Below are 17,126 nucleotides of genomic sequence, written 5' to 3' on the forward strand. Positions count from 1 at the left end.
TAGACAAGTTTGATTGACATAAAAGGCAACTTGAGGACACACACCAGAGATGCTGCTAAATATCTAACAATTCACAGAATGGCACCCCACAATAAAGGCTAAACTGGCTTCAAATGTCAATAGTACCAAAGTTGAGACACCCTGCTCTAAATGAATTTTATAATCAGAGTGCCTGGTGATACAACCAAGTTGGAAATTTTATTTCAATGCCACTAAAAAGTTTGGAGATATTTTTCACTCTTGATATTAAATATTTCTATCTCTAAGCTAGCATATGTGTCCAGGTCCTTAGGCATATAACTCTAGATCTTAAAATGTTGAAACTGGTGTTCAACATTTCATTAAATAAGCATCAGTATTAGCCACACAATTTTTATCAGACTCTTCCTATGGGTCTATTATTATTATTTTTAATTCTAAAGGTTATTCATTTAAATTACATTAGCTGCATTTATTTTTAGAGGATGCACTTGAATTTTAAACTTATTTTTAAACACCAATCTTTATACATGAATTTATAAATTCTAATAATTTATCTTTATATTCTATTAAATTTTCTGCAAGATTTTTGCCCTCTTGACATAGGTAAATTAATTTTTTTCACCTTCATATGGTTATAGGTATTTTCACTGTATAGATTTATTTTAAAAAATAATTTATATATTTTAATTGGAGGCTAATTCCTTTACAATATTGTAGTGGCTTTTGCCATACATTGACATGAATCAATCATGGGTGTACATGTGTCCCCCATCCTGAACTCCCCTCCCACCTCCCTCCCCATCGCATCCCTCAGGATCGTCCCAGTGCACCAGCCCTGAGCGCCATGTCTCATGCATCGAACTTGGACTGGCAATCTATTTCACAAATTGTAATAAACATATTTCAGTGCTATTCTCTCAAATCATTCCACCCTCACCTTCTCCCACAGAGTCCAAAAGACTGTTCTTTATCTGTGTCTCTTCTGCTGTCTTGCATATAGGGTCATCATTAACATCTTTCTAAATTCTATATATGTGTGTTAATATACTATATTGATGTTTTTCTTTCTGACTTAATTCATTCTGTATAATAGGCTCCAGTTTCATCCACCTCTTTAGGACAGATTCAAATACATTCCTTTTAATAGCTGAGTAACGCTCCATTCTGTATGTGTACCACAGCTTTCTTATCCATTCGTCTGCCAATGGATATCTAAGTTGCTTCCATGTCCTAGCTATTGTAAACGGTGCTGCAATGAACATTGGGGTACACGTGTCTCTTTCAATTCTGTGTATGACCAGCAGTGGGATTGCTAGGTCGTATGGCAGTTCTATTGCCAGTTTTTTAAGGAATCTCCACATTGCTCTCCATAGTGGCTGTATAGTATGCATTCCCACCAACAGTGTAAGAGGGTTCCCTTTTCTCCACACCCTCTCCAGCATTTATTGCTTGTAGACTTTTGGATAGCAGCCATCCTGACTGGCGTGTAGTGGTACCTCATTGTGGTTTTGATTTGCATTTCTCTGACAATGAGTGATGTTGAGCATCTTTTCATATGTTTGTTAGTCATCTGTATGTTTTCTTTCTTTTTTTTATTTTATTATTATTTTTTTCCATTTATTTTTATTAGTTGCAGGCTAATTACTTTACATCATTACAGTAGTTTTTGTCATACATTGAAATGAATTAGCCATGGATTTACATGTATTCCCCATCCCAGTCCCCCCTCCCATCTCCCTCTCCACCCGATCCCTCTGAATCTTCCCAGTGCACCAGGCCCGAGCACTTGTCTCATGCACCCAACCTGGGCTGGTGATCTGTTTCACCCTAGATAATATGCATGTTTCAATGCTGTTCTCTTGAAACATCCCACCCTCGCCTTCTCCCAGAGTCCACTAACACATATATATGGACTTTAGAAAGATGGTAACGATAACCCTATATGCAAAACAGAAAAAGAGACTCAGATGTATAGAACAGACATCTGTATGTTTTCTTTGGATAAATGTTTGTTTAGTTCTTTGGCCCATTTTTTGATTGAGTTGTTTATTTTTCTGGAATTGAGCTGCATGAGCTGCTTGTATATTTTTGAGATTCACTCTTTGTCAGTTGCTTTATTTGCTATTATGTTCTCCCATTCTGAAGGCAGTATTTTCACTTTGCTTATAGTTTCCTTCATTGTGCAAAAGCTTTCAAGTTTAATTAGGTCCCATTTGTTTATTTTTGCTTTTATTTCCATTACTCTGGGAGGTGGGTCATAGAGGATCCTGCTGTGATTTATGTCAGTGTTTTGTCTATGTTTTCCTCTAGGAGTTTTATAGGTTCTGGTCTTGCATTTAGAACTTTAATCCATTTTGAATTTATTTTTGTGTATGGTGTTAGAAAATGTTCTGGTTTCATCCTTTTGCAAGTGGTTGATCAGTTTTCCCAGCAAAACTTGTGAAAGAGATTGTCTTTTCTCCATAGTATATTCTTGCCTCCTTTGTCAAAGATAAGGTGCATGGATTTGTCTCTGGGCTTTCTATTTTGTTCCATTGATCTATATTTCTGTCTTTGTGCCAGGACCATACTGTCTTAATGACAGTAACTTTGTAGCATAGTGTGAAGTCCAGCAGGTTGATTCCTCCATTCTTCTTTCTCAAGATTGCTTTGGATATTCACTGGTTTTTGTATTTCCATACAAACTGTGAAATTATTTGTTCTAGTTCTGTGAAAAATACCGTTGATAGCTTGAAAGGGATTGCACTGAATCTATAGATTGCTTTGGGTAATATACTCATTTTCACTATATTGATTCTTCTGATCCATGAACATGGTATACTTCTCCATCTATTTACATCATCCTAGATTTCTTTCATCAGTGTTCTATAGTATTCTATTTATAGGTCTTTTGTTCCTTTAGGTAGATATATTCTTAAGTATTTTATTCTTTTTGTTGCAATGGTGAATGTAATTGTTTCCTTAATTTCTCTTTCTGTTTTCTCATTGTTAGTGTATAGGAATGCAAGGAATTTCTGTGTGTTAATTTTATAACCTGCAAATTTATTATATTCATTGATTAGCTCTAGTAATTTTTTGGTGGTGTCTTCAGGATTTTTCTACGTAGAGGATCATGCCATCTGCAAACAGTGAGAGTTTTACATCTTTTCCAATCTGGATTCCTTTTATTTCTCTTTCTTCTCTGATTGCTATGACTAAAATTTCCAAAACTATGTTGAGTTGTAGTGGTGAGAGTGGGCACCTTTGTCTTGTTCCTGACTTTAGGGGAAATGCTTTCAATGTTTCACCATTGAGGATAATGTTTGCTGTGGATTTATCATATATGGTTTTTATCATGTTGAAGTATGTTCCTTCTATGTCTGCTTTCTGGAGGGCTTTTTATCATAAATGAATGTTGAATTTTGTCAAAGGCTTTCTCTGCACCTAGTGAGATAGTCATATGTATTTTATCTTTCAATTTTGTTAATGTAGTGTATCACATTCATTGATTTGCAAATATTAAAAAATCCTTGCATCCCTGGGAAAAAGCCCACTTGGTCATGATTTTTGATCTTTTTAATATGTTGTTGGATTCTGTTTGTTAGAATTTTGTTGAGGATTTTTGCATCTATGTTCATCAGTGATATTGGCCTGTAGTTTGTTTTGTTTTGTTTTGTTTTGTTTTGTGGCATCTTTGTCTGGTTTCAGTATTAGGGTGATGGTGGCCTCATAGAATGAGTTTGGCAGTTTATCTTCCTCTGAAATTTTCTGGAAGAGTTTGAGTAGGATAAGTGTTAGCTCTTCTCTAAATTTTTGGTAGAATTCAGCTGTTCAGCCATCTGGTCTTGGGCTTTTGTTTGTTGGAAGATTTCTGATTACAGTTTCAATTTCCGTGCTTGTGATGGGTCTGTTAAGATTTTCTATTTCTTCCTACTTCAGTTTTGGAAGGTTATACTTTTCTAAGAATTTCTCCATTTCTTCCAAGTTGTCCATTTTATTTGCATATAGTTGCTGAGAGTAGTCTCTTCTGATCCTGTATATTTCTGTGTTGTATGTTGTGATTTCTCCATTTTCATTTCTAATTTTGTTGATTTGATTTTTCTCCCTTTTTTTCTTGATGAGTCTGGCTAATGGTTTGTCTATTTTATTTATCTTCTCAAAGAACCAGCTTTTAGTTTTATTGATTTTTGCTATAGTCTCCTATGTTCCTTTTTCGTTTATTTCTGCCTTATTTTTTATGATTTCTTTCCTTCCACTAACCCTGGGATTCTTCATTTCTTCCTTTTCTAGTTGCTTTAGGTGTAAAGTTAGGCTATTTATTTTATTTTTCTCTTGTTTCTTGAGGTAATCTTATATTACTATGAACCTTCCCCTTAGCACTGCTTTTACTGAATCTCATAGGTTTGGGATTGTCATGTTTTCATTTTCACTTGTTTTTATGCATATTTTGATTTCTTCTGTGATTTGTTGGTTATTCAGAAGTGTGTTGTTTAGCCTCCATATGTTTGTATTTTTAATAGTTTTCTTCCTGTAGTTGACATCTAATCTTACTGCATTGTGATCAGAAAAGATGCTTGAAATGATTTCAATTTTTTTTTAATTTACCAAAGCTAGATTTATGGCCCAGGATGTGATCTATCCTAAAGAATGTTCTGCGTGCACTTGATAAAAAGGTGAAATTCATTGTTTTGGGGTGAAATGTCATATAGATATCAATTAGGTTTAACCTGTCCATTTTATCATTTAAAGTTTGTGCTTCCTTGCTAATTTTCTGTTTGGTTGACCTATCCATAGGTATGAGTGGGGTATTAAAGTCTCCCACTATTATTGTGTTATTGTTAATTTCCCCTTTCATACTTGTTAGCATCTGCCTTACTCCTTTTACTTTCTTGATCTAGGAACTCTAGTTCTCCCATGAAGACACTGCTTTGCCTAAAGTCCTATCAAGTGGCAGCTGTTTCCTTTTCCATATCCCCCAAATCACTGTTCCTAGAAGTGGGTGAGGTGTTCTACTTACAACACATTTACTCTCTCTTCCCTAAAAGCTCCTCAGCTTTGAATTTCAAGTCATTCATTCATTTGCTTATTGATTCATATAATATTAAGTTATTGAGCACCCTACTGTGTTCCCAGTATTATCCTAAGACCTGAAGATACAATGGTAAAAAATATAGACAAAAATCCTTGCCCATATGGAGATTATTTTTTACTACCTCTCCTTATTGAGTTATACCTCTCCTTCTTTGAAGAGTTTAGCTTCTGGCCCACTAACTGTCACTGTACTTAATGATGCCAATATATATATATATATATATATAATATTATATATATATATATATATATATATATATATAAATGAATTTTCCAATCCTTTGGCCTCTTTTCCCTTGACCTCCTCTCTTCCAGGGATTGTGTCCTTTGCTCCACCTCAGCCACTTACTCCCATAGTCTTTCCCTAGCCAGAGTCATTCATTACTCTCTTCATAATCTCAATTTTTTGCTTTCCATTATCTGATCAAAACTTCCTATCCCTCTTGTACACTCTTCTTTTTAGCCCCTTGACTTCTTTAAATTCAACTGTTACAGAATGTACACTCCTTTGATCCTATCAGCTTTTCACTAATCCGCATCATTCTCATTCCCTCACTTTCTCCTTTACCTAATTCAAATTCCACAGTTTATTATCATAATCATTCCCTTGTACATACCCTCAATATTCTTGTCCTTTTCTTGCTAGTACTCATATTCCAAAACTCAATCTTGGTTAAATCCAGTTCTTTATCTACTTATACCTGAATCCATGCAGCTTCAGCTTGCTTGAGTAAAAACACACAACCACCCTTATTAGTCTTATATCAAATTCCTGATCATGAACCTCATTTGTGCTCTTAGGATAATTTCCTTAGTCCAATCATATTCTCATTTTCCTAGATGTCTACTTAATACCTTCTCCTCCTCAAATCTCCAAATATCTCCTCTCTCTCCTCACACTAGCTGATGACATTCCTTCCTATTTCCCTGAGAAAACTAAAGCAATCAAAACTTCCAACTGTATATTAGTGTAATTTTATCAGGAATGAGGGGAAGATTCTTATTTTAGATGTATTGCTAATTCTAGCAAGCCTTAATGAATTCATCGATCTAAGCAAAATTCGTCAATTGCTGCTAACATCTTAACAAGAGAGACATCTAGACATTATGTGCCTCCAGATGGTAGTACACAATGCCATCTATGAAATATTATTGCAAAAACTTGAAACCATATCTCATTAAGCCTCTAGAATGCAAGTTATAGAGAACAGGGGAACATGTTAAAAGTCACTAAGAGGATACAAACAGAAAATCTAGACTATGGGGGACTCTGTAAGACAAATGATTCAGTTGATCAACAAATTAGGGAAAACAGATGGAAAGAGATTCTATATATTAAAGGGACTTAAGACACATTGATCAGTTGCATTTCATGGTCCTTATTTGTATCTTGTTTCAAGCAAACACTGCTAAAGGGCAAATGGGGAATTTTGGATACTGACTGGATACTTAATGCACATGTGTGTGTTTGTTCGGTTGCTCAGTTGTGTGCTCTTTGCAACCCGATGGACCATAGTTCACCAGGCTTCTCTGTCCATGCGATTTTCCCAGCAAGAATACTGAAGTGGGTTACTATGCCCTCCTCCTGGGGATCTTCCCAACCGAGGGACTGAACTCACGTCTCTTGCATTGTAGGCAGATTTTTTTTTTTTTTTTTTTTTTTTTACCACTGAGCCACCAGGAAGTCCATAATTAATGCTACTAAGGAATTATTATTAATATTTTAATTAGGGCAATGTGGATATACTTTTAAAAGATCCATCTTGTAGAGACTTATGGTGAAATAGTTATGGCTCATAAATCATAAATATTTATAGTTCATATGGTACATATGGGCCTGGTGGCTCAGACGTGAAGAATCTGTCTGCAATGCAGGAGACCCAGGTTCAGTCCCTGGATTGGGAAGATCCCCTGGAGAAGGGAAAGGCTACCTACTCCAGTAGGTAACAAAGGAGAAAAGGAAAGATATACCCATTTGAATGCAAAGTTCCAAAGAATGGCAAGGAGAGATAAGAAAGCCTTCCTCAGTGATCAGTGCAAAGAAATAGAGGAAAACAAAAGAATAGAAAAGCTTCAAGAAAATTAAAGATACCAAGGGAACATTTCATGAAAAGATGGGCTCAATAAAGGACAGAAATGGTATGGACCTAACAGAAGCAGAAGATATTAAGAAGAGGTGGAAACAATACACAGAAGAACTGCACAAAAAAGATCTTCACGACCCAGATAATCACGATGGTGTTATCACTCACACTCAACTAGAGCCAGACATCCTGGAATGTGAAATCAAGTGGGCCTTAGGAAGAATAACTACGAAAAAAGCTAATGGAGGGGATGGAATTCCACTTGAACTATTTCAAAGTCTAAAAGACAGTGCTGTGAAAGTGCTGTACCCAATATGCCAGCAAGTTTGGAAAACTTAGCAGTGGCCACAGGGCTGGAAAAGGTCAGTTTTCACTCCAATCCCAAAGAAAGGCAATACCAAAGAATGCTCAAACCACCACACAATTGCGCTCATCTCACAGGCTAGTAAAGTAATGCTCAAAATTCTCCAAGCCAGACTTCAACATTATATGAACCATGAACTTACAGATATTCAAGCTGATTTTAGAAATGGCAGAGGAACCAGAGATCACATTGCCAACAACTGTTGGATCATCAAAAAAGCAAGACAGTTCCAGAAAACCATCTACTTCTGCTTTATTGACTATGCCAAAGCCTTTGACTGTGTGGATCAGAACAAACTATACAAAATTCTTAAAGAGATGGGAATGCCAGACCACCTGACCTGCCTCCTGTGAAACCTGTATGCAGGCCAGGAAGCAACAGTTAGAACTGGACATGGATCAACAGTCTGGTTTCAAAGTGAGAAAGGAGTATATCAAGTCTGTATATTGTCACCCTGCTTATTTAACTTATAGGCAGAATACATCATGAGAAATGCTGGACTGGAAGAAGCACAAGCTGGAACCAAGATTTCTGGGAGAAATATCAATAACCTCAGATATGCAGATGACACCACACTTATGGCAGAAAGTGAAGAGGAATGAAAAAGCCTCTTGATGAAAGTGAATGAGGAGAGTGAAAAAGTTGGCTCAAAACTCAACATTCAAAAAACTAAGATCATATATAGCTTTTATTATGTTGAGGTATGTTCCTTCTATTCCTGCTTTCTGGAGAGTTTTAATCATAAATGGATGTTGAATTTTGTCTAAGGCTTTTTCTGCATCTATTGATATAATCATATGGTTTTTATCTTTCAATTTGTTAATGTGGTGTATTACATTGGTTGATTTGCGGATAGTAAAGAATCCTTGCATTCCTGGGATAAAGCCCACTTGGTCATGGTGTATGATTTTTTTAATATGTTGTTGGATTCTGTTTGCCAGAATTTTGTTAAGGATTTTTGCATCTATGTTCATCAGTGATATTGGCCTGTAGTTTTCTTTTTTTGTGGCATCTTTGTCTGGTTTTGGAATTAGGGTGATGGTGGCCTCATAGAATGAGTTTGGAAGTTTACCTTCTTCTGCAATTTTCTGGAAGAGTTTGAGTAAGATAGGTGTTAGCTCTTCTCTAAATTTTTGGTAGAATTCAGCTGTGAAGCCATCTGTTCCTGGGCTTTTTTTTGCTGGAAGATTTCTGATAACAGTTTTGATTTCCTTGCTTGTGATGGGTTTGTTAAGATCTTCTATTTCTTCCTGGTTCAGGTTTGGAAAGTTATACTTCTCTAAGAACTTGTCCATTTCTTCAAAGTTGTCCATTTTATTGGCATAGAGCTGCTGGTAGTAGTCTCTTATGATCCTTTGTATTTCAGTGTTGTCTGTTGTGATCTCCATTTTCGTTTCTAATTTTGTTAATTTGGTTCTTCTCCCTTTGTTTCTTAATGAGTCTTGCTAATGGTTTGTCAATTTTGTTTATTTTTTTATATTTTTTATATTTTTTTGTTTATTTTTTATATATGACAAACCCACAGCAAGCATCACCCTTAATGGTGAAAAATTGAAAGCATTTCCCCTGAAATCAGGAACAAGACAAGGGTGCCCACTCTCACCACTACTATTCAACATAGTTTTGGAAGTGTTGGCCACAGCAATCAGGGCAGAAGAAGAAGTAAAAGGAATCCAGATAGGAAAAGAAGAAGTGAAACTCTCTCTGTTTGCAGATGACATGATCCTCTACAAAGAAAACCCTAAAGACTCTACCAGAAATTACTAGAGCTAATCAATGAATACAGTAAAGTTGCAGGATATAAAATTAACACAGAAATCTCTTGCATTCCTATACACTAACAATGAGAAAACAGAAAGAGAAATTAAGGAAATAATACCATTCACCATTGCAACAAAAAGAATAAAATACTTAGGAGTATATCTACCTAAAGGAACAAAAAACCTATACATAGAAAACTATAAAACACTGATGAAAGAAATCAAAGAGGACACAAACAGATGGAGAAATATTGGAAGAATCAATATTGTCAAAATGGCTATACTACCCAAAGCAATCTATAGATTCAATGCAATCCCTATCAAACTACCAATGGTATTTTTCACAGAACTGAAACAAATAATTTCACAATTTGTATGGAAATACAAAAAACCTCGAATAGCCAAAGTAACCTTGAGAAAGAAGAATGGAACTGGAGGAATCAACCTGCCTGACTTCAGACTATACTACAAAGCCACAGTCATCAAGACAGTATGGTACTGGCACAAAGACAGAAATATAGATCAATGGAACAGAGTAGAAAGCCCAGAGATAAATCCACGAACCTATGGTCACCTTATCTTCGACAAAGGAGGCAAGGATATACCATGGAAAAAAGACCTCTTTAACAAGTGGTGCTGGGAAAACTAGTCAACCACCTGTAAAAGAATGAAACTAGAACACTTTCTAACACCATACACAAAAATAAACTCAAAATGGATTAAAGATCTAAATGTAAGACCAGAAACTATAAAACTCCTAGAGGAGAACATAGGCAAAACACTCTCCGACATAAATCACAGCAGGATCCACTATGACCCACATCCCAGAATTTTAGAAACAAAAGCAAAAATAAACAAATGGGACCTAATGAAACTTAAAAGCTCTTGCACAACAAAGGAAACTATAAGCAAGGTGAAAAGACAACCGTCAGATTGGGAGAAAATAATAGCAAACGAAGCAACAGACAAAGGATTAATCTCAAAAATATACAAGCAACTCCTCCAGCTCAACTCCAGAAAAATAAATGACCAAATCAAAAAATGGGCCAAAGAACTAAACAGACATTTCTCCAAGGAAGACATACAGATGGCAAAAAAATACATGAAAAGATGCTCAATATCACTCATTATCAGAGAAATGCAAATCAAAACCACAGTGAGGTACCATTATACGCCAGTCAGGATGGCTGCTATCCAAAAGTCTACAAGCAATAAATGCTGGAGAGGGTGTGGAGAAAAGGGAACCCTCTTACACTGTTCGTGGGAATGCAAACTAGTACAGCCGCTATGGAAAACAGTGTGGAGATTCCTTAAAAAGCTGGAAATAGAACTGCCATATGACCCAGCAATCCCACTTCTGGGGATACACACCGAGGAAACCAGATCTGAAAGAGACACGTGCACCCCAATGTTCATCACAGCACTGTTTGTAATAACCAGGATATGGAAGCAACCTAGATGCCCATCAGCAGACGAATGGATGAGGAAGCTGTGGTACATATACACCATGGAATATTACTCAGCCATTAAAAATAATTCGTTTGAATCAGTTCTAATGAGATGGATGAAACTGGAGCCCATTATACAGAGTGAAGTAAGCCAGAAAGATAAAGACCATCACAGTATACTAACACATATATATGGAATTTAGAAAGATGGTAATGATAACCCTATATGCAAAACAGAAAAAGAGACACAGATGTATAGAACAGACTCGTGGACTCTGTGGGAGAAGGCGAGGGTGGGATGTTTCAAGAGAACAGCATCGAAACATGTATATAATCTAGGGTGAAACAGATCACCAGCCCAGGTTGGATGCATGAGACAAGTGCTCGGGCCTGGTGCACTGGGAAGACCCAGAGGGATCGGGTGGAGACGGAAATGGGAGGGGGGGGCAGGATGGGGAATACATGTAAATCCATGGCTAATTCATTTCAATGTATGACAAAAACCACTGCAATGTTGAAAAGTAATTAGCCTCCAACTAATAAAAATAAATGGAAAAAAAAAAACCTAAGATCATGGCATCTGGTCCCATCACTTCATGGCAAATAGACGGGGAAACAGTGGAAACATTGGCACACTTTATTTTGGGGGGGGCTCCAAAAATCACTGCAGATGGTGACTGTAGCCATGAAATTAAAAGACACTTGGTCCTTGGAAGAAAAATTTTGACCAACCTAGACAGCATATTAAAAAGCAGAGACATCAGTTTGCCCACAAATGTCTGTCTAGGCAAAACTATGGCCTTTCCAGTACTCACGTATGGATGTGAGAGTTGGAGTATAAAAAAAATCTGAATTGATGCTTTTGAACTGTGCTATTGGATAAGACCTCAAAGTCCCTTGGACTGCAAGAAGATCCAACCAGTCCATCCTACAGGAAATCAGTCCTGAATAATCAATGGAAGGACTGATGTTGAAGCTGAAACTCCAATACTTTGGCCACCTGATGGGAGGAACTGACTCATTAGAAAAGACCATGATTCTGGGAAAGAGTGAAGGTGGGAGAGGAAGGGGAAGACAGAGGATGAGATGGTTGGATGGCATCACCGACTCAATGGACATGAGTTTGAGTAAGCTCCGGGAGTTGGTGATGGACAGGGAAGCCTGGCGTGGTGCAGTCCATGGGGTTGCAAAGAGTCAGACATGACTGAGGACTGAACTGAACTGAACTGACCCGACCCATCCCTCTCACCTATTCAAAGATTCATTTTAGTATTTCTCCATCAAACCTGCATTATTAATTTTCCACTTCCTTACTGAATCAGCCCCAACCAGAATTTTAGCATGGTATAATTTCTCACGTTAAAGAAAAACGTCCTTTTCAGACACCCCATGTTCCCCTTACAGCTATTGCCACTTTTCTGCCCCATTTAGAATAAAACCTCTTGAGTTTTCCACATTCATAGTTTCCAGCTCTTCCCATTTCATTCTCTCTAGAATCATTCCATTCTCTCTAGAGTCCATTCCAACTAGGCTTTTGCTCCTACCACTCCGCTGGAACTTCTCTTGTTAAAGTCACCAATAAAACCCTGATGTTGTTAAATGCAGTGGTCAGTTCTCAGTCCCCACCTTACTTGAACTATCAGTAGCATTTGATGCAGTTTATCACTCCCTTTTCAAAACACTTTCCTCACCTGGCACCTAAAACAACATACTCTACTGGTTTTCTTCCTTCCTTGATATTCTCTCCTCAGTTTCCTTTGCTGGTTCTCTATTTTTGCTTTTCTGGTTTTTAAACAACTCACTTGACTAGATTTGACTCCTTTTCTTTTGTATCTATACTCTTCCCTGGTTATCTCTAAATTTTATATTTCTACTCTGGACTTTTCCCTTGAAATCCACACTACATTTGGATATTTAACAAGCGTCACAAACCTAACTGGTCCACAACTCAACTCACTAAAAACATGCTTCCCTTCTATAGATTTCTCCGTTTCAGTTGTAGCAACTCCATCCTTCCAGTTATTCAGTCTGAAATCTTTGCAATCATTCTCAACTTCTCTCTTTGTCTTAGCCCTTACTCAATCTATCAGTGAAATATATTAGGTCTACTTCAAAAATATATCTAGAATCTGACAATTTCTCATCAGCTGCTGTTACCACCATGGTGAAAGTTATCATTACCTCTCATCTGAATTGTTGTAATTACTTCCTAAAAGGTTTCCTTGCTTCATCCTTTGCACTGCTATAGTCTACTCTCAACACAGCAGCAAGGACGATAAACCATACGCTAAATCGTCACTTCCATAGTTGGAACCCTCCATTAAGGTTCCCATTTCCCTCAGAGAAAAAGTGAAATTTATTATAATGATAAAATGCCCATAATTAGATCTACTTTATCTCTGTTACTCCAAGAACACTGGCTTGGCATTTAGTGATACACTAGCCAAATTCCTAGCTCAGGATCTTTACATTTACTGTTCCCTCTATTTGGAATATTTTTCTCTCAGATATCCACCTAGGTCACATCTTCATCTCTTTCGGGTGTTTGCATAAATATTATCAGTAAGGTTTTCCTTGAATGTTCTATTTTAAATTGCAAATCACCCCTGAAACTATCATCCTTGTTCCCTGTTTCATCACTGCCTGTCACATTGCCTATCACACTACTCATTTTATTTAATCATTGGTTTACTTTTTGTCTCTCTCCCTCCTCAACAGAATGAAAGCAATATGAAGTCATGGCTTTTTGTCTTTTTATTTTTCTCACTGATGTACTCCCAGTTTCTAAAACAATGTCTGACATACAGTAGGTACTCAATAAATACTTTTCAAATTAATCATCACATGACTATAGAGTTATCCTGGAGCTATATCATATGAAAAGGGGTGACATACTCATTAAGTAAAACAGGTACCATGCCTAGGGCCCATGATACCTATAATGGTCATGAAAATGTTTTACCTGTATTTTAAAATCAGAAGAAAAGAGAAATAATAATGAATATATGATAATGATTCCAGCCTGAATTATATTAGTCTTTCTAACAACTCAGTCAGAAAATGTAAGTTTTAGTACATTTTTATGGAGGAAGGAAGAAGTGCCTAGGGCTCATGAAAGTCTTGATGTTGTCTTGAACTAGGTTTTATAGGCCTGGTTAAGGAGTGGAACCTCATCTTTTAGAAAAAAGGGGAAACATTGAAAGATTTAAATAGGACAGCAGAATGATTAGATTTGCATCTTAAAAAGATCTCTTTTGTGAACATGAAAAGGATAAACCAAAGGAAGAGGGCAGACCTGTTAGGAAATTATTGCAGTAATCCAAGTGAGAGATGAATGACAGCCTGGAATATGGATGGGGAACACAAAAATTACTTAGAAAACTGAATCAATAGAATCTTTCAATGACTTCTCATTGTGAATAAAATAAAATATGAACTCATTACAGGGCCCTGAACAATCTAAGATATGCATGCTTTCAACTTCATCTTCCACTGCTCTCCCTCTCACCTACAACGATCCAGCCACATTGGCCTTGTTTCAATTTTTTAGGTGTATAAAGATTTTTCTGGTCTCAGGGCCTTCATATATGTTTGTTCTCTCTGGGATGCTCTTTCCCCAACTCTTCTTCTGACTAAAATTTTCTCAAATTTTAAGTCTCAGCCTAAATATCACATTCTTGGAGAGGCTTTATTTACCTGAACACTCACTCCTTTTCCTTCCTAGCAGTTTCAACAAATTGTATGTATTTGCTTGTTAGTTTGTTTTGTTTATTATCTGTATCTCTCAAGTAGAATGCAAGCTCCAAAAGGTATCAAGCATGTAGTAGGCACTCAAAGAATATGAATGAATAAATGAAATGAATGAATGATGATGACATTTAGTTTGTTTCCAGTTTGGGGCTATTTTGTTTTTGTTTTGTTTGTTTGTTTGTTTTTTCATTTATTTTTATTAGTTGGAGGCTAATTACTTTACAATATTGTAGTGGTTTTTTTCATACATTAACATGAATTAGCCATGGATTTACATGTATTCCCCATCCCGATCCCCCCTCCCACCTCCCTCTCCACCCGATCCCTCTGGGTCTTCCCAGTGCACCAGGTCCGAGCACTTGTCTCATGCATCCAACCTGGGCTGGTGATCTGTTTCACCCTAGATTATATACATGTTTCGATGCTGTTCTCTTGAAACATCCCACCCTCGCCTTCTCCCACAAAGCCCAAAAGTCTGTTCTATACATCTGTGTCTCTTTTTCTGTTTTGCATATAGGGTTATCATTACCATCTTTCTAAATTCCATATATATGTGTTAGTATACTGTAATGGTCTTTATCTTTCTGCTTACTTCACTCTGTATAATGGGCTCCAGTTTCATCCATCTCATTAGAACTGATTCAAATGAATTCTCTTTAATGGTTGAGTCATATTCCATGGTGTATATGTACCACAGCTTCCTCATCCATTCATCTGCTGATGGGCATCTAGGTTGCTTCCATGTCCTGGCTATTATAAACAGTGCTGCGATGAACATTGGAGTGCACGTGTCTCTTTCAGATCTGGTTTCCTCGGTGTGTATGCCCAGAGGTGGGATTGCTGGGTCATATGGCAGTTCTATTTCCAGTTTTTTAAGAAATCTCCACACTGTTTTCCATAGCGGCTGTACTAGTTTGCATTCCCACGAACAGTGTAAGAGGGTTCCCTTTTCTCCACACCCTCTCCAGCATTTATTGCTTGTAGACTTTTGGATAGCAGCCATCCTGACTGGCGTGTAATGATACCTCATTGTGGTTTTGATTTGCATTTCTCTGATAATGAGTGATGTTGAGCATCTTTTCATGTGTTTTTTAGCCATCTGTATGTCTTCCGTGGAGAAATGTCTGTTTAGTTCTTTGGCCCATTTTTTGATTTGGTCATTTATTTTTCTGGAGTTGAGCTGGAGGAGTTGCTTGTATATTTTTGAGATTAATCCTTTGTCTGTTGCTTTGTTTGCTATTATTTTCTCCCAATCTGACGGTTGTCTTTTCACCTTGCTTATAGTTTCCTTTGTTGTGCAAGAGCTTTTAAGTTTCATTAGGTCCCATTTGTTTATTTTTGCTTTTGTTTCTAATATTCTGGGATGTGGGTCATAGAGGATCCTGCTGTGATTTATGTCGGAGAGTGTTTTGCCTATGTTCTCCTCTAGGAGTTTTATAGTTTCTGGTCTTACATTTAGATCTTTAATCCATTTTGAGTTTATTTTTGTGTATGGTGTTAGAAAGTGTTCTAGTTTCATTCTTTTACAGGTGGTTGACTAGTTTTCCCAGCACCACTTGTTAAAGAGGTCTTTTTTCCATGGTATATCCTTGCCTCCTTTGTCGAAGATAAGGTGACCATAGGTTCGTGGATTTATCTCTGGGCTTTCTACTCTGTTCCATTGATCTATATTTCTGTCTTTGTGCCAGTACCATACTGTCTTGATGACTGTGGCTTTGTAGTATAGTCTGAAGTCAGGCAGGTTGATTCCTCCAGTTCCATTCTTCTTTCTCAAGGTTACTTTGGCTATTCGAGGTTTTTTGTATTTCCATACAAATTGTGAAATTATTTGTTTCAGTTCTGTGAAAAATACCATTGGTAGTTTGATAGGGATTGCATTGAATCTATAGATTGCTTTGGGTAGTATAGCCATTTTGACAATATTGATTCTTCCAATATTTCTCCATCTGTTTGTGTCCTCTTTGATTTCTTTCATCAGTGTTTTATAGTTTTCTATGTATAGGTTTTTTGTTTCTTTAGGTAGATATACTCCTAAGTATTTTATTCTTTTTGTTGCAATGGTGAATGGTATTATTTCCTTAATTTCTCTTTCTGTTTTCTCATTGTTAGTGTATAGGAATGCAAGAGATTTCTGTGTTAATTTTATATCCTGCAACTTTACTATATTCATTGATTAGTTCTAGTAATTTTCTGGTAGAGTCTTTAGGGTTTTCTTTGTAGAGGATCATGTCATCTGCAAACCAGTTTGGGGCTATTTTGAATAATGCTGCTATAAATATTCTTGGATATACTTTTGTTGCTGTTATTGTTGTGCTTATGTATGCATTTCTGATAAGTATATACATAGGAGAGGAATTGCTTGTTATCAGGGTATTCATATGTTTAGGTTTAGTAGATAGTGACAAAGTATTTTTCAAAGTGGTTGTCACATTACGGAAAATAGTATTTTTTTATTTATTTTTTAAATTTATTTATTTTTTATTTGAAGGATAATGCTATACAGAATTGTGTTGTTTTCTGTCAAACCTCAAAATGAATCAGCCATAGGTACTGATGATCACAAGTTGCCTAAATTTTACCTGATCTGAAGTGAAATGGATTCCTATATAAGGATTCAAGATATGACAGGAAAATTTCAATGGTGTGCTAGAGCTATATGTACTGACTC

This window comes from Odocoileus virginianus, chromosome X (assembly GCF_023699985.2).
Source record: "Odocoileus virginianus isolate 20LAN1187 ecotype Illinois chromosome X, Ovbor_1.2, whole genome shotgun sequence".
NCBI classification, from domain to species: domain Eukaryota; kingdom Metazoa; phylum Chordata; class Mammalia; order Artiodactyla; family Cervidae; genus Odocoileus; species Odocoileus virginianus.